Here is a 26,773-nt window from a genome sequence, read left to right as displayed (position 1 = left end):
TTTTCATGACTTTCTTTTTCAACATGTGTGCTAAGTTGCTTCAGTCATGTCTGACTCTGTGTGACCCTATGTACTGTATCCCACCAGGCTCCTCTGTCCATGGGGATTCTCCAAGCAAGAACTCTGGAGTGGGTTGCCATGCCCTCCTCCAGGGGATCTTCCCAACCCAAAGACTGAACCCATGTCTCTTATGTCTCCTGCATTGGCAGGTGGGTTCTTTACCACCAGAGCCACCTGGGAAGCTATAATTGACATATAACATTGTGTAAGTTTAAAGTGTGTACCATATTGATTTGGTGCCTTTATATTGCAATATGATTGCCACTGTAGCTTAGCTAAAGCCTCTATTACTTCAGATAATTATCATTTCTTCTAACTATGGGAAAAACTAATATCTAGTCTCTTAGCGAGTTTAATGTTTATAATACAGCTTTGTTTTCTGTGATCTCTGTACTGTGTATTAGACCTTCAGGGCTAGTTGTAAATATATATCCTTAAACCATGTCTTTCTCAGTCCCCTATCCCCCAACATTTGGTAAACACTATTCTGTTCTATGTTTTTTCATTTTGTGTTTTAGTTTCCACATATAGGTCATATCATGTAGTATTTATCTTTCTGTGACTTATTTCACTTAGCATAATGTCCTTGAGATCCATCCATGTTGTCACAATGGCAGTATTTACATTTTTTTTCCCTTGGCTGAATAATATTCTATTGTATGCATACATACCACATTTTCTTTATACATTCATCTACTGATGGACATTTAGGTTGACTCTTTTAATACTAATTACACAGATTTTCAATATAGCCAACTTGAATCACTAAATCAATCAGTATTCAAATTTTGTTGTAAACTCTAATCTCTCTGTATATACACTGCGATGGCTAAAGTACACAGGGCCTAGTAAACTGTTATAAATGCCTCATTGTTTTCTGCTTAGAGTCTCACAGGCCCAAGTTTATTGTGCTTTCTGGCCTCATTTCACATCTGAAGGTTCTGAGGAAGTGTTTGTTTCCAAGCTCATTAATATTTGCTAAATGTACTTCCTTGTGGCTTTAGGACTGAGGTCCCTGTTTCTTTTGGGGATGTAGCCAGGAACCTCTCTCAGATGTCATCATTTTGCTCCTTCCATCTTCAAACCAATGATGGTGCACTGAATCTGTCTCAGGCTTCAAATTATTCTGACTTTCTGTTGCATTTCTTGACTCTAGCTAGACAAAGTGCTTTGTATTGAAAGGTTTATGGGGTTGGGCCCACCCAGATAATGCATGATAATCCTTTTATTTTAAGTCTACAGTGTTAATAATTTAAATCTCTTTTGCTATGTACCATAACACAGTTGCAGGATCCAGGTGTTAGGGCATGAACATTTGGGGAAGTGATGAAAAATGAAGCTGGCAAGAGAACTTGAGGTATGAAGCATAAATGTCTTGCTAAGAAGTCTACAAGCTATTCTCTAGACTAGGCAGTACTATGTCATTGAAGGATTTTGATCTCTAAGAAAAATTACTTGGAGTACTATGTAGAGGTTAGATTAGAAGAAAACTAGAGGCAGGGATCCAGTTTGCAAATTATTGCATAATTCAGTTAAGAAAAGCTGAAGATTTGGCCCATTTCTTGTAAGGGGCAAGGGCCTTGTTTACTTTCTACTTGGTACATTTCTCAGTCAAGCTTCAGATCTCACAGTGAATATAATTTTCTTAAAGAAAATTCTTTAAGGACTCCCAGGTGTCCTCTCCATTAATCCTTTACATTAGTACTCTCCACTCTTTATGGCAATTACTTATTTAATTATTTAGCTGTCTATCTTTCTTGCTAGGTATCCTTTTTCTGTCTTCCATGCTTCTCTTTTAGGTCTGAGAAAGCAGGTGTTGGTTCTGATCCATTCTCTTCTGATTGGCACTCAGTTTTACATATATATGTATATGAAGTTATTCATTAATTTGATTTTCAGCTTGAGCATCTGGGTATAGCCTAGAACATGAACTGCGGCAGAAAATATACTCATGTTATGCTTCATCATTCTGCTAATAGATAACATTGGCTTTGCCTTAATTTCATTGCTTAAACACATCTGAACTTTGCACAAACTTTCAAACCATATGGAAACTACATGTCCCAGGTGATTATATTAACCTCTATGATGTACTTTTTTTCCCATCTCGCATATATCTTTTTAATTCAGTTGCCTTTTGATATAGTGTGTGTGTTTATGTGTGTGTGTATAAGACCATCATAATTTTTTACGTGAAATGCTAGTTGCTGCACATTAGTGAAGAGTTTAACAGTAGGACTCAACATTTGTATATATTTCTAATGATAACAGCTGACTTGGAAGGTTTATCTCATGATGGGAAGGCTTTTATGGCCCGATAAATTTTTAATTTAGTATAGTTGTTCAGGTGGCATTTTTGAGCTGACATTGCTCAGGGAAGGACCTCTCACTTTATCACTATCAGATATGGGCCTGACCAGCTGGCAAAAAGAATAACAATCAAAGAATGTATTGATTTCCTTTAGCAAGTTTTGACTGAGCAACTTCCCTTTCAATTTTCACTTTCCATTTTCATGCATTGGAGAAAGAAATGGCAACCCACTCCAGTGTTCTTGCCTGGAGAATCCCAGGGACAGGGGAGCCTCGTGGGCTGCTGTCTATGGAGTCACACAGAGTTGGACACAACTGAAGTGACTCAGCAGCAGCAGCAGCAAGTTTAAGACATTGCCATCATTAGTTCTAAGGCTTCAAAACATTTCAGAAGGTTTGGCCTCCTTGAGCAAGTTCCCTATAACTCCCTTCAGTTTGTCGCCTTATTAACAAAGTTTTGCTTTTATTTTTGAACTGTAAGATCATCTATATAATCTAATATAAATGTTTCATGAAATAGTATTGTCAGTCACTGATGTTTTCTAGAAATGTGCACTGGGTGGTATAATTAAAGTTTGAAATGTGCTCAACAGAGCTCTGTTTTAATAAGCATTTCAGAAGTTGAATAGACTGAAGTTCAAAGGACAAATGCTTTTTAAAAAAAGTTATTCATTTCATTTCCATGCTTGAAATGATTAGTTTAAAGATTTTATTCAAGCTAAAAAGAATTTCCTTGTCTTAATTGTTAATACAATTAATTGCAGTGTAATATCTACTCGTTTGAACAATAATACTACACATTAATGAGGTTTATGCTAATTTTTATCCTCAGACATCAATTTTCTAGATAAAACCAACATAAAAATTTTGCATTTTCCCTTACTTTAAATTCACCCTAGTATTTGTTTATTTTGCTTATCATCCATATTAACAAACATATGAATACTTTAAAATCAGGTTTTATTGCCTTCATTGGACCTTAGTTTATTTCATGATCAACATGGGGACACTGAGCAGTACAGTAATTTTTGAGCAAGTTCAATGGTATTCCTTCTAGTTTATGACAGATACTTAGAATATATGTTATGATGAACTATGTTTTTCTTTGGAAATATATCTCTTAGGCAAAGTTTGAGATAGTCTCAGAAAAACAAGGTGGAGGAAGCCAGTAAAATAGCCCTAGAGTTTGGATAGAAAGGAAATGAGTGAGACGCATTGATGCTAAGTTTTCCCTGCACTGATTTTTGTACTGAAAAATAGAAAATCTCTCTTTAAAACATGCTAAAAAACCCTCTTGCAAATAAGCTTAAAATTTTAACACAAATAAGTTAAATGTAATCAAGCTGAGACTTGATGAGATGGTACTCAATGGAAAATTGCAATTAAAGGTAATAATCTCTTCAAAAATATATATAATTGGAGAAATAGAATCAGATATTGCAAAAATACAGAGTGGGGGAAAATTATGACTTTAGAGGTAGAAACATGGTGAGGATAAATACCAAAATAATGGTGGGAATCTTATATTAACTGTTTAATCAAATGAAGGACATGGATGATATTTTCTAATAGTTGTCACACAACTGGCATCTGCAAAAAAAAATCTTAAAATGAAGACTTTCAAATCCAGGAAATATTCCTAAAGTTTTAGTGTTCTGAAAGTAGAGCATATGATGAATTCTTGACTTGTCAAACAATTTTACCCCATAGCACTTGAAAAAGCAATGAAGGAAAAGAGAGTTCTTTGAAATTAGGATCGACAGGAACATGCATTGCATGTAAGGTATTTTGATTTCAGCAAAATGTACAGCAAACATATTCTGTGATTATTTTGTGAATTAAATACTAAAATATAGATATAATCATCGTGTAAACATGGGTTTACATTCATAACCTGCTGAACAACGGAACCCAAAGTCTTTTTTATTGAAATATAGTTGATTTGCAATATTGCATTAAATTCTGTTGTACAGCAAAGTAATTCAGTTATACATACATACATATATATACATTCTTTTTAATATTCTTTTCCATTATGCTTTCTCACAGGATATTGAATATAGTTCTCTGTGCTATACAGTAGGACCTTATTGTTTGTCTATTCTATATATGATAGTTTGCATCTGCTCACTCCAAAATCTATCCTTCTCCCACCCTCTCTGAACTCAAAGTCTTGATTGGTGTGTCTTTGTTAACCCGAAGAAAGGTCTTAAGTGCCTTGCCACGGACTCTGCATTTGTTTCTGTCCCTTTCAAAATATTGAGCTGTTAATGATGTTATAATAGTCTTACTTGTAGAGTTTGCTGATGACTCAGTTCTGAGATGGATAATAGGTAAGAGGGAGCAAAAACTCAAAATTCAAACTTATTTATAAGCTGGGAGAATGCCCCTGAAGCAATGAGAAGAAATTTAATGAGGGTGATTATGAAGTTCTCTATATTAATTTAAAAACAAAAACATTTGTAAAATTTCTACTCTACAATTCATAACAGGGAATGGCTTAGTATCATAGCATTATTATTAAAAAGTGTAGGCTTTGTATTATACTGCCAACTCTACAAGTGTCAACGATATGGCTGCTAGAAAAGCAAATGACAATCTCGGATTGCATTAAAAGAAGCACGGAGAATAGGAAAAGGGAGTCAGATCATTCCTAAAGCACTCTGGCAAGTTTTGTGTATCTTTTATTTTTGTTGACGAACTACTCCTGTCCAGAGGGCAAGGCCTTAATGTCACGTGAGAAATGATGGAAGCAAATAAGGCTGTATACTCTAGAAGAGAAGAAACTTATAAAGGATGCAATATCTGCCTTTATTTATTTTATGAACTATCTCATGGAAAAAGGATTCAACTTCCTCTGTAACTTTAGTACCTAGCATAGACTAGTATATAATAGATACTAAAAAAAAAAAAATTTGTTAAAATGATTTTATTGAACAATTATTTGATGAACATATCATGTGTGCCAGGTATTATTTTAGTTGCTCAGAATACAACATTGAACAAAGTAAACATACTTTGTTTACTTGCGGAACTTGTATTTCAATAGGAGGAGCGATAATGAATTGAACAGCTAGATGATGCCAGCTAGAGAGGCAATGGAGGGTATAGTGGTAAAAAACAGGCTCTAGAACTGGACTGACTGGCTCCAAATCCTTACCCACTTACTGGCTCTATGACATATAAGTTAGTTATTCTTTTTGTGTTTCAGTTTTCTCATATGTAAAATGGGCATATTTTTATTTTTAAATTTATTGTATTGAAGAATAGTTGATTTACAATGTTGTGTTAATTTCAGCTGTACAAAAAAGTGATTCAGTTATACATATATTCTTCTTCACATTCTTTTCCATTATGTTTTTTTTTACAGGATATTGAATATGGTTCCTTGTGCTACACAGGAGGACCTTGCAGTTTATCCATTCTATTATACTAGTTTGCATCTGCTAACCCTAAGCTCCTACTCCATCCCTCCCCTACCTCTCTCCTCCTTGGCAACGAGTCTGTTTCCTATATCTGTGAGTTTGTTTCTAATTCTTGGCTCAGTTTATTTGTGCCATATTTTAGATTACAAATGTAAGTGATATGGTGTATGTCTTTCTCTGTCTGACTTACTTCACTTGATAATATGATAATCTCTAGGTCCATCCGTGTTGCTGCAAATGGCACTATTTCATTATTTTTGTGGCTTAGCAATATTCCATTGCACATATATACCACGTCTTGTTTATCCATTTCTCTGCCGATGGACATTTAGGTTGCTTTCATATCTTGGCTATTGAAGATAGTACTGTTATGAACATATGGGTGCTTGTATATTTTTGAATTAGTTTTGTCCAGACATATGCCTAGAAGGTAAAATGGGCATATTAATAGTTCCTACATCAAAGAGTTTTGTAAGGCTGAATGAGTCATTCCATGTAAAGTTCTGTGGATAGTGCCTGTCATATAATAAATATCCAATGAGTAATAGCCATTATTGTTATAGTAGTAAGTGTCCCAAGGGAATATAAAGCAGGTAGGGTAACAGATTAACAAATGTAAAAATGGACATCAGTCCAGAGAGTGATATGTAGAAAGTATAAGAAGGCAGATATTAATTGTGATGTGTTCTAGCTTGACACTTTTCCACATGCTCATCTGACCCCGCTGTCTTCTTCTCTTTTGTATTCCTGGATGATCGCTGTTTGTCTTTTTAAACTTATCTTAGTACCTCACCCACCTAAAAGGCTGAACAGATCCTCTTTGCTACTACAGTTGGCTGTCTTTTCTCTGCACTATTTCTATTTTTAAAATTTATTGCAATGTACTATATTCACATGTATGAGAAGGTCTAAGGTATGATGATTAAGGTCTCAGGTGTTGAAGTCAGGTAGACTGACCTTGATTTACCAGTCTGTCACTTACTTGCTATTTTGCCTTGAACAATCACAGAGTCTCTCCAGTCTTTAGTTTCTTCATTTGTAAATTGGAGATAAATAATACATACTCTGTAAGGGATTTCTGGATTTCGCTGGTGGTTCAGTGGTAAAGAATCCACCTGCTAATGCAGGGGAAGTGGGTTTGATCCCTGGGTGGGGAAGATCCCCTGGAGAAGGCAATGGCACCCCACTCCAGTATTCTTGCCTGGAAAATCCCATGGAGAGAGGAGTCTGGAAGGCTACAGTCCATGGGGTCAGGGTTGCAAATGAGTCAGACCCAACTTAGCAACCGAACAGTAACAACAAGGGATTTTAAAAAATTAAACAAGAAAATGTATGCCAGAAGCAGTATAAGATTTCAGTCCCAGTTCTATCACATACTTACGTGAATTTGGGCAAACTATTTGGCATCTCAGAGCTTCATTTTCCCAATCTGCAAAGGAGAAAAACAGAACCTTTTCTGATGGCTCTAACTGTGAGAATTAGAAATAATGTATACAAAGTGCCTGGAACATAGTAGGCTTTCTATATATGGTTGTCAAACTGAATTTGGTTAGCAATTAAAGTTTTTAAAAAGCAAAGTGTTTTACCTTTTGATGCCGTAAGTTCCTTTCTCTTGGGTGTGTTTATAGCAGATGGCAATATACCAGAGGCGTTATAGAAGGGATCCCTGCAATAGCATAGAGGATGGAGGACAAAGTCAAGGCTTCCCAAACTTTGATCCATGAACCCCTGCGCCATGCCCATCAAGTCTAATTTAATAGGTCTGGGAGAATAACCACCAATCTAGGTGACCACTATATTGCCTCCAACTCAAAGTTTAATAATTCTGTAAATCAGAGTTCAGTTCATAAGCCATACACTTGGTTAATTCCGTCAAAGGGCTCCCATCTGCATCCTCTCTACCCAGGCTTCCATTGTTTGCACCCACACATATTATTAAATGGTTCCTTAAGTATAATAAATCTAAGAAAAATGATTTTAATTCATCTTCACTTATTTGTCCATTAAGTTTAAGTAGAGTCAAGCTATTAAGATACATTCAAGAATCATAATTTCTTACTATGTCAGAGAATTAGTTGGCCTTAGTTTGTTTCCCCTGATTAAATACGCCTTTTTTTTTTACTTAATGTTATGTTGAAATTATCAAAGTTTTTCTGTGGCATCTTATAAAGTCTGAAGTTACAGAATTAGAAGTTGTCAAAGTAAACCATGACACACCAAGTTTATAAGGTAAGAACATAAATATCACATAATTTTGGGCAAGAACCCTTTTCCTGCCACGTGTCAATTTCCCTACCAACAAAATTAAAAGAAGAAAACATGAATAACTTATTACTTGTACAGCATTGTATTTTTAAAATATTAATTTATTTATTTTAATTGGAGGTTAATTACTTTACAATATTGTATTGACTTTGCATCAGCATGAATCTGCCACAGGTACACACTGTACAGCATTTTATTTTATTTACTTTTTTTATCTTCTCACATCTTTTATTATTATTTTTTTTTTAATTTTTATTTTTACTTTATTTTACTTTACAATACTGTATTGGTTTTGCCATACATTGACATGAATCCACCACGGGTGTGCATGCGTTCCCAAACATGAACCCCCCTCCCACCTCCCTCCCCATAACATCTCTCTGGGTCATCCCCGTGCACCAGCCCCAAGCATGCAGTATCCTGCTTTGGACATAGACTGGCGATTCGATTCTTACATGATAGTGTACATGTTTCAATGCCATTCTCCCAAATCATCCCACCCTCTCCCTCTCCCTCTGAGTCCAAAAGTCCGCTCTACACATCTGTGTCTTTTTTGCTGTCTTGCATACAGGGTCATCATTGCCATCTTTCTAAATTCCATATATATGTGTTAGTATAGTGTAGTGTACAGCATTTTAAATGAGTGTTATCACTTACTTTGTGGTTTTCAATAATTTTGACATTCTATACATTTTTTTCTGAATGATATTTGTCATCTGGATTCATTTATGGTTTTAAAGACATATATATGTTTCATTTTTACAGAAAGGAAGGAAGTTTAATGCATAGTAGCAATTTACTTGTGCTTGGGACTTGATGTGAGATGAGTGCAATTGTGTGGCATTATTTGGCATTGCCTTTCTTTGCGATTTAAATGAAAACTGACCTTTTCCAGGCCTGTGGCCACTGCTGGGTTTTCCAGATTCCCAGATGTTCAAGCTGGTTTTAGAAAAGCAGAGGAACCACAGATCAAATTGCCAACATCTGCTGGATCATGGAAAAAGCAAGAGAGTTCCAGAAAAACATCTATTTTTGCTTCATTGACTATGCCAAAGCCTTTGACTGTGTGGATCACAGTAAACTGTGGAAAATTCTGAAACAGATGGGAATACCAGACCACCTGACCTGCCTCTTGAGAAATCTGTATGCAGGTCAGGAAGCAACAGTTAGAACTGGACATGAAACAACAGACTGGTGGTTCCAACTTGGGAAAGGAGTACGTCAAGGCTGTATATTGTCACCCTGCTTATTTAACTTCTATGCAGAGTACATCATGAGCAATGCTGGGCTGGAAGAAACACAAGCTGGAATCAAGATTGCCGGGAGAAATATCAATAACATCAGATATGAAGATGACACCACCCTTATGTCAGAAAGTGAAGAAGAACTAAAAAGCCTCTTGATGAAAGTGAAAGAGGAGAGTGAAAAAGTTGGCTTAAAGCTCAACATTCAAAAAACTAAGATCATGGCATCTGGTCCCATCACTTCATGGCAAATAGATGGGGAAACAGTGGAAACAGTGTCAGACTTTATTTTGGGGGGCTCCAAAATCACTGCAGATGGTGACTGCAGCCATGCAATTAAAAGATGCATACTCCTTGGAATAAAACTTATGACCAACCTAGACAACATATTAAAAAGCAGAGACATTACTTTGCCAACAAAGATCTGTCTAGTCAAGGCTATGGTTTTTCCAGTGGTCATGTACGGATGTGAAAGTTGGACTATACAGAAAGCTGAGCGCCAAAGAATTGATGCTTTTGAACTGTGGTGTTGGATAAGACTCTTGAGAGTCCCTTGGACAGCAAGAAGATCCAACCAGTCAATCCTAAAGGAAATCAGTCCTGAATATTCATTGGAAGCACTGATGTTGAAGCTGAAACTCCAATAGTTTGGTCTCCTGATGGGAAGAACTGACTCATTTGAAAAGACCCCGATGCTGGGAAAGATTGAAGGCGGGAGAAGGGGACAACAGAGGATGAGGTGGTTGGATGGCATCACCGACTCAATGGACGTGAGTTTAAGTAAACTCCGGGAGTTGGTGATGGACAGGGAGGCCTGGCGTGCTGCAGTCCATGGGGTCGCAAAGGGTCAGTCAGACATGACTGAGTGACTGAACTGAACTGGGACTTGATGTATAAAAGACATATGAAAGAAATACACTTTGGGAATCTGGAAAAAGGAGAGGGAAGTGGACCATGATAGAATTATTCTGGGAAAAGAAATTCTCTATCCATTAGCATGGAAATTCTCATTTAGAATATTGAGGTGGTTAGATAAGGTTTTGAACTCTTCTCCTTGAGAAAGTGTTTTAGAAATACATCCTGATTCTTAGGTATTTTGAGTAACGTGGCTTCTTACAGCTTTTTATCTTTTCCTTTCAACATGGACATGTATGCACCAATTATGACAATGCAGATCTTATCAGGTCTTAGAGAGTCTATTCTGAAGGATTTCAAACCATGGTTATGAGAAACATTTCTTTATATTCCCTTTAAGAATCTTAGTAAAAAGTACTTGAGAATTAAGAAATACTTGGGTTTTAAAAAGAGTTATAAACATACTGCTTTTTATTATAACAAACATATCTTAGCACCTTTTTATATAACTCTCCCAACTCTTATTTCTTTCCGCTTTAAGTTTTAGTATTTCTTTGTCCTATAGGAAAGACAGTCTTGGTCAAACTCTGACAAGTCGCTCTGTCTTCTCATTTTTTCTGCATTATTTAGTTGCAGAGGGCAGATAAAATTCAACAAGGTTAAGAGGGATAATCGTTTGCTAAAAGTAACTAATTCTGCAGCATTTCCCATTAAGCTAAGAATTGAGTGAAACAGTAAATCAGAATTTTTCTACACTGTGGAAGAGGCACTTAATTTTAACTGAATGTCAAATCGTTAAAGGTAACAAAGATGGAGTATATGCAGAAGCACTTGCAAAAGAGTTATGATTCTATTCTAATTATACCAATTTATTTTTTTAATGAAAGTATTCTCCTGTAATTATTTTGATAAATTCTCTTCAAAATCTCCTCCTTTTCTGCTCTGCAGTTAGTATCCCACTGGTAGCTAGTGTAGGCAGTTGCCAGAATTATCTTTATATTCAGTCAATAAAAAGATTTTGCAAGTGACTACATAAAAGATGATGAGCGCATCCCTAGATCTCTTGAGGAGTTAGGCTAGTTGCTTGCCTTTAAAGTTATTTGACCAATACGACTTTGCAAAGGGAGCACCCACAGAATTCTCTGCATATCTGACAGCCTTCTAACTTGTTCTTTGCTGCTGGATTTCAATTGCCTACACTTATGCTCCTGCCCTTTGAGTTAGTTTTTTGAAGTCTAGTTTTCAGAGTGGCCTGCTGCTGCTGCTACTGCTGCTAAGTCGCTTCAGTCGTGTCCGACTCTGTGCGACCCCATAGACGGTAGCCCACCAGGCTCCCCCGTCGCTGGGATTCTCCAGGCAAGAAGCCTGGAGTGGGTTGCCATTTCCTTCTCTAATGCATGAAAGTGAAAAGTGAAAGTGAAGTCGCTCAGTCATGTCCAACCCTTGGCGACCCCATGGACTGCAGCCTACCAGGCTCCTCTGTCCATGAGAGTTTCCAGGCAAGATTACTGGAGTGGGTTGCCATTTCCTTCTCTACTTAGCTGTAATAGTCATCATGTTACTTAAAGTTGTGTTTTCTAAGGATAAAAAGTTATTTGTTTATGGATTTAAGTGTTTCTGAAACTCATATGACCTGTGGCAATTTAAGGGACTAAAAGGTAACTGTTCCGTCCCCCCCAAAAAAAGTGTCACTTTGAATCAATACAACACTTTTGCTTAGTTTCTTGCTCAGAGCTCTCCAAAACCACTTAGATAGCAGAATCCAGATTCATATTTTGCTATCATATCCATAAAATAATAATGGGACATTTTTGCTAGAATTTTTGTTGAAATCAAAATATATTACATGTGAGCAATGCATGTTCTTGACAATCCTAGTTCTCCAGAAGCCTTTTCCTTCATAGCTTCTTTGAGCGCCTATGAGGTTAGTTCTTAGGGCTTCGCAGATGGCTCAGGAGTAAAGAATCTGCCTGCCGATGCTGAAGATTCGGGTTCGATCTCTGGGTGGGGAAGATCCCCTGGAGGAGGGCATGGCAACTCACTCCAGTATTCTTGCCTAGAGAATCCCATGGACAGAGGAGCCTGGCAGACTACAGTCCTTGGGGTTGCAAAGAGTTGGACGTGATTGAGCAACTCACACTTTCACTTTTACCATCCTATCCAGCCTCGGGAACACTTACTCAATTCTATTTAACCTCTTTCTGTGAGAATATGAAGCTGCTTTCACTTATGGCCCACACTCTCACCACTGGTATAAGACACTATGGCTCCCAAATATCTTCCATATTATTTGTTCATAAGAATGACAGATCCTTTTCCAAGTACTTTCTTTGCTTTGTCCTGCTGCTGCTGCTGTGAAGTCGCTTCAGTGTCCGACTCTGTGCAGCCCCATAGACGGCAGCCCACCAGGCTCCCCCGTTCCTAGGATTCTCCAGGCAAGAACACTGGAGTGGGTTGCCACCTCCTTCTCCAATGCATGAAAGTGAGAAGTGAAAGTGAAGTCGCTCAGTCGTGTCCAACTCTTAGCGAGCCCATGGACTGCAGCCCACCAGGCTCCTCCGTCCATGGGATTTTCCAGGCAAGAGTACTGGAGTGGGGTGCCATTGCCTTCTCCTGCTTTGTCCTAGGCACTATCATACACTGGATTTTCTCACTCTCTGTATAGTTTCATTTTAAGGCCTTCTTAGTAAGATAGGAAAACCTCCTTACGAATGTTTCCCCCCAGGTTTTCCTGAGATGAATGCTATTGCTTACATACTCAAGAAAATACCATTCTTGTCATTGATGCTTCTCTTTTTTCCCCCTATGCTTTCTATAAGCTCTCATCCTACCTAATTATCTGTGGCATAGGGAGGTATTTCTTAAGCCCTTTCTCCCTCTCCTTCAGGAGATCACATTGTATATATACATTCGTAATTGGTGGACTCCACAGTCAGAAATACAGACTTAAAACATGCTCCACAGGTCAATGAAACACCAATACACTCAGCATTCTCATCTTCTGGGCTTCAAGTTGAACTATTCTTCTTTATGGTTTCCTTCGGGGGTACTCTCCCTTGTGTAAATTGCTCATAAAAACTGCTGTAACAATTGTGCAAATTATCATGCCTATTTGACAGCTAGGTCCCTGACAATGAATGCTACTTTTGGGGTAAATATTATATAATTTTTCAGCTTCATTCACATTTTCTACCTCAATCCTTTATGACAACCTTAAAGTTTCAATATTCCATCCTAGGTCATGGAATCATGGAGTTGGAAAGTATTTGTGTAGCTCATTCAGTTATCACTTTTGCTCCCAAAAAAGGGGGATGGCAACAATTACCAAATACAGCATTTTATTGTATCTACCTACTGATGCTAAAGCTGAAACTCCAGTACTTTGGCCACCTCATGGGAAGAGTTAACTCATTGGAAAAGACTTTGATGCTGGGAGGGATTGGGGGCAGGAGGAGAAGGGGACAACAGAGGATGAGATGGCTGGATGGCATCACTGACTCGATGGGTGTGAGTCTGAGTGAACTCGGGGAGATGGTGATGGACAGGGAGGCCTGGCATGCTGTGATTCATGGGGTCACAAAGAGTCAGACACGACTGAGCGACTGAACTGAACTGAACTGATTTGATTGAAAGGGAGTTTTGCCTAGGAGTATCTAAAATGATGCCAGAGTGGGAGATGTTTGTATTAGAGCTTATTTGCATCATGCATTTATTCTTTCCATATTCAGCAAGTATTTATTGAGTACCCAGTACAATAGAAGCATTGTGAAGGGTGCAGGAATACCGTGATGAACAAGGCAGACATGATCTCTGCTGTCACAGAGATCCAGACTGTTAGAATGACACATACTCATCGAACACTCAGTTAGTTTAGATTAAGATATGTGTTAGCAGACTCATACTAGGAAGCAGTTGAGGATGGAAAGGGAAAATTCTTCTACCCTTTTCATCTTCAATACTCCAAGTACTGGACTGATTAGATTTCTGGACTTTGGGAAACTGCATGGCAACAATAATATCTAGGTACTTGAAGGTCATTAAAGCTTTACATAACAATCAATCTTTTATTGAAGAATAAGAGGAATGACTCTTTTCTTAAGGAATGCCACCTATGCATTTTAGTAAAAGCAGTAGATTCAATGTAACTGAATATTTGCAAATGCCTCATCTCTTCTCAAGGTCTTAAGGTCCTTACAATCAGTGCCAGTCTGTTTTGGCTCCCAATTTGCAATACAGTTCCTTGTGCCATGTAGATACACAATGCATCACTGGTGGATTAAAATAAAAGAATACTGAATGACAGGAGAAGGGAAAAAGAGTTCTCAAGGCTATTTTGAACACAAGAAAGGAGGTCTGAGAATCATTATGAACATTTTAAGCTAATACAAAGAAGCTTTCTCTTGGGCTGGTGACCATATAAACAGCATACTATTTTTATTGGAAGAGGTGTGTGTGTGTGTTTGTGTTCATGCACATGGTTAGTAGAATCTCTTTATTTTTCTGTAAAGCTGTCAGCTTTAAATTTTGCCAATCTTGGTAATGGTTCTCACACAGCTGTATCTGCTTTTTATTTGCAAGGTGTAAAGGAAAAACAACAGCAATAGGAACTTTTGTTTTGAAACCTAAATGGAAGAGGTGCTTATTACTAAGGTGTCTTTTTTTTAATGAATAAGAAGGTAAGCATGCTCATTCTACCAAAAGACAAACAATTTTAGTCACACTGTGGCCACATTATGCATGCACATCGACATTTATATTGGGAACAACAGCAACAGCTCTTGTAATTTTTTTTTAATTTTACTTTTTCCACACTCATGTTGTGATGTCCAAATCAGAGTTTGAAGAATGGAGAGGGAAACTGGTCACTAAACAGTGGCTATTGGCTCCAAAGTTTGACGCTATTCATTAGGTATTTGAGATATTTCAGGCTCGCTACTGACTTCTCACAATGCTTGGAATTTAACAACACACGCCCATGCACAGATACACACACACACGGACACATACAGAAAATGGTCTAGGGGAGAATTTTCATGGAGGCAGGTTGTCTTTTTTTTTTTTTTTGAGGTTTTCTCCACAGTGTTATTGACACATAATTGACATATATCACTGTATAGGTTTAAGGTAGGCACCATGATGGTTTGATTTACATATATTGTGAAGTGATTACCACCATAAGTTTAGTTAACATCCCTCATCTCATATAGTTGCAACAAAAAAAGAAAAAAAAAAGTCTCCTTGTGATGAAAACTCTTAGGATCTACTCTTTCAACAGCTTTCCTATATATCATACAGCAGTGATAACTGTAGTTATGTTGTATGTTTCATCCTTAGTACTTATTTACTTATAACTGGAAGTTTGTACCATTTGATTCAGTTCAGTCCAGTCACTCAGTCATGCCTGACTCCTTGCGACCCCATGGGCTGCATTTTCCTTGACTACCTTTTTCCAATTTCCCTGTCTCCCCGCTCACCTTTAGTAACTAAATATCTGATTTTTTTCTATGAATTTGGTGTTTGTGTGTGTGTTTTAATTCCATATACAAGGGAGATTATACAATATTGTCTTTCTATGTCTGAATTATTTTATTAGCATAATGTCCTCAAGGGTCATTTATGTTGTCACAGATGGTAGCATTTCCTCATTTTTTATGGCTAAATAATATTCCATTACATATCTATATATATCACAATATCTATTTACCCATCAGTGAACATTTAAATTTTCAGCTATTGTAAATAATACTGCTATGAGCATGAGGGCAGAAATACATTTTTGGGTTAGTATTTCTGTTTCCTTTGGATGTATTTCCAGAAGTGGGATTTCTGAATCACAGGGTAGTTCTATTATAAATTTAGTGAGGAAATTTCATTGTTTTCCATACCAGCTATACCAGTTTGCAATGTCAGCAACTGCACAAGAGTTCTTTTTTCTCCACATCCACACCAGCATTTGTTATCTCATATTTTTTCCATGATGGCCATGGAGGCAGTTTTAGTATCAGTAGATGTCTCGTCCATCCAGTCCTGATGTCTCATTTGCTGCACCAACGAAAAGAACCAAGTTGAGGTTGATGATCCTTCCAGATATGGGTCCTACTTTATCTTCCTCTGATATAAAGAAGAATTGCTTATATAGAGAACAAACTAGAAGGCTGGAGGAGAGGGGAGGATTTTGCAGGGTACCAGTCTGGAATTCTGGTAAAATCCCCTCTACTCTGACTCATGAAAAACCAATTCTCCAAAATATGTTATAAATAGTTGCTAACTTGCCAGTGCGTTTGCTGAACTAGAGGTGTCCAGCTCTGCAACTTTATTTTCAAAGTACTCAAGAGGCACCCCCAGCACCATGGCTCCCGTATATGGCACAGTGGGCTAGTGCCTTGTATGGGCAGCATATGGATCCTCCTGCTTTTTTCTCAGTGGAAGGAGTTTTCAGGAAAAGTCAGAAGGAAAAAAATTTCTTATGCCAAATGGCCTTCCCTTTATTCTGCTTGGTAGCAACAAGAAATTAGATGTAGATTTGTAGGGGGAAAGGCCATCCAACTCTGCACCTGCAACAGAAATGCAATTTCTCTGCTTTCCATTAGGTTTTACTCCTTTTGAGCTGATACTATTTGTGACCCTGCTGGATTTGGAACTCTTACACAAAAGCAACAACAACAGCAAGCCCCAGTGCTCTCCTTCAATTCACTGTAAAAGCAGGCATAGGAATAAGCTTTACCGGTGAGAAATGCAGTTATGAGTCTATGCTGTGTTCCCACACAGCTTTGAAGCCTTTCACCATAAATCACACTCACAAGTTTCATGTCTGTCTGCAGCATGCATATGGAGTTGCTCCACTACCACTGGACTTGGAATAAAAATCTGTCCTTGTGGAGATGATCATAGTACACAAAGGGTTTTCTGCCACCAACAGGAAAGTAAGCATGCTAAAAGCACATGAGCTCTCAAACTGGTGAACTCGCCATGACCTGGAACATCAGAAATACACTGACTACAGTGGGAAAAAGAGCGTTTTGAACTGTGCTTCTTTTCTTGTAGAGTGGGACTACAAGAAACGCTTTTCAAATGAGACCAGATAATCTCTAATGTCTCTTTCAGCCTCAAATTATCTAAGCCAAGAAGAGTGACAAGCTCAAAGGCTTTCTGGTGCCAGGGACATGATACAGCCCGTTGGAGGGCAATAGAAAGAGGTACTACTTGAGGAATATTGGAGAGTGTTCCCCACCCAAAAGGATTCATATGAAAACATAATAACACATATGTTGTGAGCTAGTATGAGCTGCATTAGTTGTCCTAACTGGTGGTGGTTTAGTCACTAAGTCGTGTCTGACTCTTGTGACCCCATGGACTGTCCATGGCTCCTCTGTCCATGATATTCTCCAGGCAAGAATACTGGAGGGGGTTGCCATTTCCTACTCTAGGGGATCTTTCCAACCCAGGGATCGAACCCAGATCTCCTGCATTGGAGGCAGATTCCTTACCAAAAGAGCTATGAGGGAAACCCAGCTATCCTAATTGGTTCCATAATATTCTGAAATGAAATTTCATTTTATAAAAAAAATCCCAGAATGAAATAAAATGAAACTCTCTGCTACCCCCTCCAAAAACATAAAAATCTCCAAGCAAAATTCCACCCTTGGATTACTACTAATTTTTAATTCCTCTTCAAAATCTCACTCTTTTTTTGGATAAAATTTAGATGAGACTTCAAAATGAAAAGCTCATTGTTTTATCAATGAGAACTATTTGATTTTCTCATTTTTTTCCTTAGAAATCTATATGTATATACATATATATAATATGTATACTGCATGTTACATTATAAAATATCTATTATCTGTTACATTATATATGTATGCTAGGATTATATTTTATATTGAAAAGTGAAAAAATGAAAGTGTTAGTCACTCAGTTGTATCCAACTCTTTGCAACCCCATGGACTATATAGCCCGCCAGGTTCCTCTGTCCATGAGATTCTCCAGGCAAGAATACTGGAGTAGGTTGCCATTTCCTTCTCTAGAGAATCTTCCCAACCCAGGAGTTGAACCCACATCTCCTGCTTGGCAGGCAGATTCTTTACCATCTGAGCCACTAGAGAAGCTTATAGTTATATTAAAATTTACAAAACTCTTTCAAAGGAACATTTGGGAATTTCTCATACTTATTTCTATGTAGTTACAGATTTTTCAGTTTTGTCAAGGTACTTGTTTTCAGTGACTGGTTGTATTTTCCTATATATATCCTCATCCTGGATCAGATGGTTATGATGATGGTTCACTGAGAAACCCAGAACGATTAGAGAGTGAGAGCTGAGGGAGGCAGCAGAATGACAGGTGGATTACATGATGGAAATCAGAGAGCTAGGCATCAATGGAAGGCAGTGGAGAGGGTAGTCTGCAGCAGTCACTGAGAAATTCCACTCTCTAGGAGGGAGAAGGATACAGATTAAGGAATTCAGTTGACTTCACCTGCCCTTTGGCCTTCTCTTTCCCTTTCTCCATGAGCTACTTCTTACCTGCAGCAAGAAGAGGAAGTCGCTGCAGGGAGTTCTCCAGAGTCTCACTACGGATTTTCCATTTCTTGTAATGCTTTTAAATTAAGGCAATAATTTATTCTGCATGGTGCCTGAACTCCTCTCTTTACTCAAAGAGATGGTCTGTTAAGAACAGTTTGGGCACAGTGGGAGGAAGTTGGACTGCGGCTCCCTAGGTTCACCATTAATGAATAAATTGAATGCTTCCATTTGGGGTGAGTAAGATGGGAATTATGTGGCATCTTTTGTTAGAAATACATTTAAGTGAAAGATATTCAAATGACTGGATTTCTCTTCTTTGTGTGCACAATGAGTGGCAGGTGTTCCATAGAGTTTCAGGTCCCTCCAGAGCAACGTGCAATTGTGTGTGACTCACATACTTCTCTACCATCTCTTTCTGATGTATGCAGCCAAAGGTGACTCTAAGTGGGGACTGGGGGAAGATGGTGAACAGCAAGGAGGACGATTTCCACTGTCCAGACACACGAGAAAGAGTGAAGGCAAAGGTCATTGACAGAGCACTCACACTGAACTAGAAGTCACTTGTTAGGCCATCAAGGAACCTCTGCCACCAAGTTTCTATAAAGGACTGAAGAGAAGTATTGTGAATTTACACAGTATTTTTATGCATTCTTTATCTTGCTGTCAGACAGCATTTTTTTCAACATAAAAATTCAATCTTAAGAAGCTTCAAAGCTCCAACCTCCAGGTTGGAGTCCAGGTTTTATTATTTTCTTAAGAAGCAGTTTTATTTATCATCAGTGTTAATGAAAACATTATGTTCAATTCTTCAGTCGAATTGCAGATTTGAAATATGAAGTTCTCAGAACCATATGCTCATGTTCAAAACGGATGTCTTGGTAGCTGTGACTATTCAGGGCACGGAGACGTATAGGAGTAAACGTGCATTTGAATGTGCAGGTTATACTTGATCATTAAGTGTGATTATTTAGAGAAGGCAGAGCGCTGTCAACGTGGTTTTATATAAAACAAACAAGTCAATGCAAGAAGGTACGGTTTGCAGCAGGAATGCTAGCCATAATCAGGATCCTTTATCCTTCATAGAAAGAGCCAGCCGAGGCTGCCCCTGTAAGCAAAGCAGTTTGGAGCAGCTGGACAAAATGCTAGAGGAGAGAAGCAGCTGAGCCCTTCCTCTCTAGAGAGGAAGACAGATCCCTTGGAGGTAGACTCAGCTGGTTATGAAACCTCCTATGACGAGCAGGCTCAGTTCTCCCTGTTAGTCACAGAGTATTTTTCTGAAATTATATTTTTAATAGCCTAGAATAATATTAACTTTCTAAAGTGCTGGAAAATAAAAGAATCTGCTCTGAGAAAAGAGCAGTAAATGACTTTTATGTCTATATTAAACGTATAGCTCAGATTTTGTTTTTGTTTTGTTTTGTTTTGTTTTGTTTTTGAGTAATGGCGATTGTGCAGCAGATAGTAGGGCAGTGTTGTGGTTACAAAGAATCTAGGCACTGCCACTTCTTGCATGCTAAGTCACTTCGGTCTTGTCCAACTCTTTGCGACCTTATGGACTGCAGCCTGCCAGGCTCTTCCATCCATCCTTCTCCAGGCAAGAATATTGGAGTGGATTGTTATAGCTCTCCTCCAGGGGATCTTCTCCACCCAGGGGTCGAACCCTTGTCTCAAGCATCTCCTGCATTGGCAGGTGGGCTCTTTACCTCTAGCATCACCTGATTAGGCATGTGAATTTGAGGAGGGCATGCCACTTCTTAGCCATGAGAATTTGTCTGGTGTCTTAATTTCATTGAGCCCCAGTTTCTTTGTCTGTAAAACAGTGATAATAAAGGCATTTTCACTGATTTTTAGTGAAACAGTCTTTTACAAAGGGCCAGGATTTCCCCCATGTTTAGAGAAAATTCCCTCCATATAATTGTGGCCAGTGATGCTATCCTCTTATTTATTGTAGAGCTTGTAAGGTGTTCTCAAACTGTTCAGCCTTCTAGGGAAACCACTTTCTGAGGGTCCAGGTTTAACATATGTTTAGACACTGTGAACCACTCGTTTCACTCTTCACTTTCCCTTTGAGTTTTGCACCTGGCAATCTGTAATTATCAAAATATTTTTGTTGACCCAGTTCTCTAATTTGTTAACCAAGACTTCACTGGTTATATGTTATTCTATGATCTAATTCCAGGAGATCCTGTTCTCTTTATTGCCAAAGACACTTTTGGCCTGATTAAGGATTCTTTGACCTTATTTTAAACCCATAATGCTGGCTATAATTACATATAAATTATTTTCCTACTTGACAGGGAATTCTAGCTGCCTAATAGAAATTTTCTTTTGCTTAGTTAATAATAGAAATCAATTTTATTGGATTTGCCATTCTCAGCATTGAATTGCATACCTTGAAATGTCTTTTATGTCAGAAAAAAAAATTTTTTTAGTCTTGTATAAGCTCCTGTTTTTTAGGTTTCTGATGCTGTTTCTAGATGACACAGCCCACTTTACTGACCATGTGTTCTGTGAGTACAATCAACCTGCTGCTGCTGCTGCTAAGTCGCTTCAGTCTTGTCCAACTCTGTGCGACCCCATAGATGGCAGCCCACCGGGCTCCCCCATTCCTGGAATTCTCCAGGCAAGAGTACTGGAGTGGGTTGCCATTTCCTTCTCCACAATCAACCTAGTAGGGGTTATATTGGTCCCATGTAAAAAAGGTATTCTAAGTATCATTGAATCCTTGTGGATGATGGAGTTTATTTTTTCAGTGTAAATACCACACCTTTCCCCAGAAGCATTGAAATTCAAATGAAAAAAAAATGCTCTGAATTTAGGCTTCAGGTTTTTTATTGAGACAATTTATCTAGACAAGTGTTAATTGATCAGGGTCAGAAATGGAAAGACTTTGTGTTATTATTCTACATTCTGATGACCTCCCCCAATGACACCAAGACAAAACTTTAAAAAGCAGAAACTCAGAGATTGAAATGAATGCATAATCTTGAACTGAAGATTTGTTCAAACAGAATGAGATATAAATCTCAAAATTGAGATTAACAAAAGATCTCTTACCCTGCTAAGTGATTATCTTCTCCCACCCCATCCCCACCAGTGTTTTTCAAACTTTTAAACTTACCTTTCCTTTTATTTATTTATTTATTTTTATATGATATTACTTATTTGTGGAATCTAAAAAGCATTAAAAATGAATCTAAGTACAAAGCCAAAATATACTCACAGATTTGGAAAACAAACTTATGGTTATCAAAGGGGAAAGGTTCAGGGGAGGGATAAATTAATAAGAGTATGAGATTACAGATTTGTTTATTTTTGCTTAAACTTTTAATAGATTGTATTTTTATTTTATTTTTTAAAATATAAATTTATTTACTTTAATTGGAGGTTAATTACTTTACAATATTGTATTGGTTTTGCCATACAACAACATGAATCTGACACAGGTATACACATGTTCCCCATCCTGAACCCCCCTTCAACCTCCCTCCCCATACCATCCCTCTGGGTCGTCACAGTGCACCAGCCCCAAGCATCCAGTATCATGCATCGAATCTGGACTGGCGATTTGTTTCATATATGATATTATACATGTTTCAATGCCATTCTCCCAAATCACCCCACCCTCGCCCTATCCCACAGAGTCCAAAAGACTGTTCTATACATCTGTGTCTCTTTTGCTGTCTCACATACAGGGTTATCGTTACCATCTTTCTAAATTCCATATATATGCATTAGTATACTGTATTGGTGTTTTTCTTTCTGGCCTACTTCACTCTGTATAATAGGCTCCAGTTAAAAAGAATACAGTTGAATCAGTTCGAATGAGGTGGATGAAACTGGAGCTTATTACCTTTCCTTTTAAAAAACTTTTTGTTTTTAAATAAATATAGATTCACTGGAAGTTGCAAAGATAGTATAGAAAAGTCCCATGTACTCTTCACCCAGTTTCCCACAATGGTTACATCTTAAGTAACTGGAGTTCAAAATAAGAGAATTGACTTTGTTAAATATATGTGTGTACTAGTTGGAGTTTTTCAGAAAAACAGAACCAAAATAAATCATATTTATTATGAGGCAGGGGCTTATGGGCTTATAGAGTGGGATTACGTCCCATGATATGCTGTTGGCAAGCTGAAGACCTGGGAAAACCAGTAATGTAAGTCCATGAATTAAAAAGCCTACGAACCAGGGGAACTGATGATGTAAATCCCAGTCTGAGAGCCAGAGAATATCAATCAGTGAGGTAGGAAAAATGGGGAAAATCTACCTTCCTCTGCCTTTTGTTCTCTTCAGGCCCTGTTCAGTAGATTGGAAGAGGCCCATCTACACTGGAGAGGACAATCCATATACAATTGAAATGCTGATCTTATCCAAAGCACCCTCACAGCCACACCCTAAAATAATGTTTAATCTGGGCACTCTGTAGCCAGCCAAACTGACACATGAACCATCACAATTTGTAGAGTTCTGTGTTAGTTTATGACAAGTAAATTTGTGTAACCAGCAGCACACTCAAGATACAAGACTGTCCCTTTATCACAAAGATCTCTTTCATTCTGCTCCTTTATAGTGATACTTATCCCTCCTCCATATTATTTCATTTTTTTTTTTTTGGATCCTTGACCAGTTTTATTTCATTATCTAGCATTCAGAGATGTGCTCTACAAAAAACTAGACACAAAAAGGCCTTTTACTTCTTTACAAACTACTCTGTCAATTATCAATAATCAATTTACACACCTTGCTTTTCAGGCCAAATATAAAAAGAATTCCACCTTTAACATAAGGGTGAAACAACTGTTAGGAATACAGAGGAACAACCCAATGAACATAACCAACACTGCTAAAGGAGGGACAAAGGGAAAACCCAAAAGGAACCTTTTCCATAGCAGCTAGCTATGTTTTACAGATAGATAACAGTAGTTGTGAATAGGCTGCTGACTTCATTTATCAATGAGGACAGTTACACCTGGGATTCCAGGTGTAAAATGCTTTGACAGACCTCTTAGTTGAACACTGTTACTCCTGAGCTACCACTGTGCTGTTCAAGTTCACAGCCTCCCCACTTCAAAATATCTCAGGATTTTGTAAACAAAAATGTTCAAAATGCAATACAATGTGATTGAAATTTGGAAAGCTAGATTGGAGAGTGAGTGACAGCTGCTGCCAACAGCTGATCTTAGATTACATTTAACCTCTTTTTCATCCAAGAAAGTTCTAAAAAACTCTTTGTAATTAAATTGTGTTCGTAAATCTATTAAATCTTGCAAGTGAATTCTAGATTCCACTGTATTAATTGTGTAAGTTATTAAATTTACCTATTTGATTTAAACAGATGAACCAAATGAAAAACCATGGACACTAACTAGTATCTGCCACTTACATGCTGTGTGGTCTTATGCAAGTTTGAAATATTAAAAAATGAAGCAGGGGTAAAAATACCTCCATTTCACAACTCCCTTATATGTATTCTGCTATATTTTCAAAATCTTTCTAAAGGCTTAAACACTTCTGTATTTTTAGGTGAATAACTTTAGATAAAAAGTTTTAAATGCAGCAGAAATAAGACAAAAATATAATATGCAAGTGATGAAATCAATGTATAGGTAAACTGCACATCCTAATGAGGAACTAAGGAATCCAAAACATTTTGTGATACTACAAAAGTTATTTATTCACTATACACAGAACATGTCCCCTATAAAATGTACATGTAAATCACTAAAAAGTATAATTTGGTGAACATTTTCTCAATTACAGAACATACTAAATCAGTTGGGAATTAACAGCTCTCTGTCTGCCTCAAAATAATCTTAATTATAGCACCCAGAGTCTCCTTTACATCTGATGCAAAGTTAAATACTTATTTTGGGGATTGTTGCCTAATATGTGTTTGAGGAGGCAGAGTTAACAATTAAATATAACTCTAGTATATTACAGTCACTGCACAATAAATCAGTTTATTACAGATTAAAACAAATCATTTTTTTCATTATTTGTATTAATGGGATGCAAACAAATACTGGATACTTTTAAATGGCAAATAACCACAAAATTGCTTCTTTGATAGTATACTGGATTTTATAATTACATAGGATATAAATGGTGTAAAATATTGTTATAATACACCTCAAACAAGACAATGAGGCCACACTGTTATGAATCACTAGATTGTGCTCAGTAGACATTTATTGAATAAGTGAGTTTTATCTGTTCTTCTCCCCAGTTACCCAGTACAATTTTGGGGGCATAATAAGGGCTCAGTAAATGTTTGCTGTATATACTGACTAGGAAAGAGGTGAGAAGAGATGGACCCTCTTAGCTGGATGTCAAGTATCATAATTGGAATTTACAAGGGAGCGTGTTTAAGGAAGATGTAAACCACATATGGCATACAAGTAAGGAAACTCAGATGCCAACAAAGCAAAGCATTAGCAGAAAACACTGACACTGGAATAATAAACAAAGGCAAGATTTCCCAATAGCAAAAATAGAACTGACTTTAAAAGATAACCAAGTTTATATTGGACCATACCTTTTCTCACCCAATTCACTTTGAGACAGACCAATAGAGGCACTGTAAGAGACTATGGCTGTCTTCCTTGATATTCAGACATCCTAGTTTCCAATAATTTAACATGGACCTGTTACCCATGAATCAGTATAAACCTATTCAGATTTAGGGATTAGTTTCCACAAGTACAAAGTTGAATTTCCTTTTATTTGTCCTAAAATGCTTATTTTCAAACTTGAAGGGACTTCAAATATTCCATGTAGTTTCCATAACATTCTTTTATCTTTTCAGACCAGAGTCAAAATATTTGTACAGTATTCATACTGCAGCACCTTCCACCCACCCTTTGGTCGCTTAGACTGCCCTTCTTTCGTTCTTTTTCCGCTTTCTCAGATTTTTCTTGAAGTGTAGTAAGCAGAACTGTACTGGGTATTCCAGCTGCAGTTTGGTCTATCATTGTTGGAATGGCTTCTGCTACGCCGTGGTCTTCTAGTTGGTCTACTGTTTCTAGGACTATAAGATCTTCTATAGTTGTAATCGAAGGACCGACTTCTTGATCTTCTTCTGTCATAACTTCGGCTTCTAGAACATCTGTATCTGTCATAATCATCATAGCGTGAAGAACTATACACGTTCCTCCCTTCCTTGGCTTTCATCTGATTTGGAGTCTTTCGATCCCCCTGTGCAAACTGTATTTCAATTTGGCGTCCACAAATCCACTTTCTGTCCAAATTATGTAAAGCATCTTTGGCATCACGAACATCCTCAAATTGAACATATGCAAATCCTCTTGGACGGCGAGTGTAGAAATCAAGTGGAACATACACATCAACTATAGGACCATAACGACCAAATTCCCGACGTAAGTCTTCAGACCCGGTATCGTCGGCCACGTTCCTCACGAAGAGAGACGTGTTGGGGGGTGGCGCAGGTACCGGGACATGACGCTGGCATTGAGTCTCCGCAGGGACACTAACGGGCTCAGCAACTCCATATTATTTCTAACTCCTCAAAAGCAGTAATCTGTTTTTCATCTCTATGATTTTTTTCATTTTGAGAATATTGCATATATGACCTTTCAAGATTGGCTTTGTTTTTTATATAGCATAATACCCTTTAGATTCATCCAGGGTATTGTATATATCAAAGATTTGTTCTTTTTCATGACTGAATAGTATTCCATGGTATGGATGTGCCACAGTTCATTTAACCATTCATATCTTGAAGCATATTTGTATTGCTGCTAGTTTGGGGTTAGCTATTACAAGTAAAGATACAATAAACAATGGTATACAGGTTTTTATCCAGACATAACTTCTCATTTCTCTGGGACAAATGTCCAGAAGTGCAATTGCTGGAACGGTAGTTGCATGTCTACTTTTTAAAGCAATTTCTGAATTCTTTCCCAGAATGGATATATCACTTTACATTACCATCAGTAGTCTCTTAAACAACTGTTATTTTTTTTCTTGAGTCTTAAGTTTTCATTTTCTCTGCCTTTCTTAGTTTTCTTAAGTCTGTTTTATATATAATTGTTAAGATTTGCTAGCTATATTTAGGAAGAATAGGGGAAAA

The 26,773-nt window shown here is 37.6% G+C and overlaps 1 pseudogene across 1 annotated transcript; it reads right to left on the bottom strand.

The window, feature by feature from the left end:
- Positions 1–24,332: 24,332 nt before the first annotated feature.
- On the bottom strand, positions 24,333–26,141 carry LOC102168432 (annotated as a pseudogene). Its single transcript, XR_311227.3, has one exon. The product of XR_311227.3 is annotated as a serine/arginine-rich splicing factor 10 pseudogene (transcript).
- Between the last annotated feature and the right edge of the window lie 632 nt (positions 26,142–26,773).

The sequence above is a fragment of the Capra hircus genome (genome assembly GCF_001704415.2).
Source record: "Capra hircus breed San Clemente chromosome X unlocalized genomic scaffold, ASM170441v1, whole genome shotgun sequence".
Classification (NCBI taxonomy): Eukaryota; Metazoa; Chordata; class Mammalia; order Artiodactyla; family Bovidae; genus Capra; species Capra hircus.
This window is presented reverse-complemented; position numbering and strand designations above follow the sequence as displayed.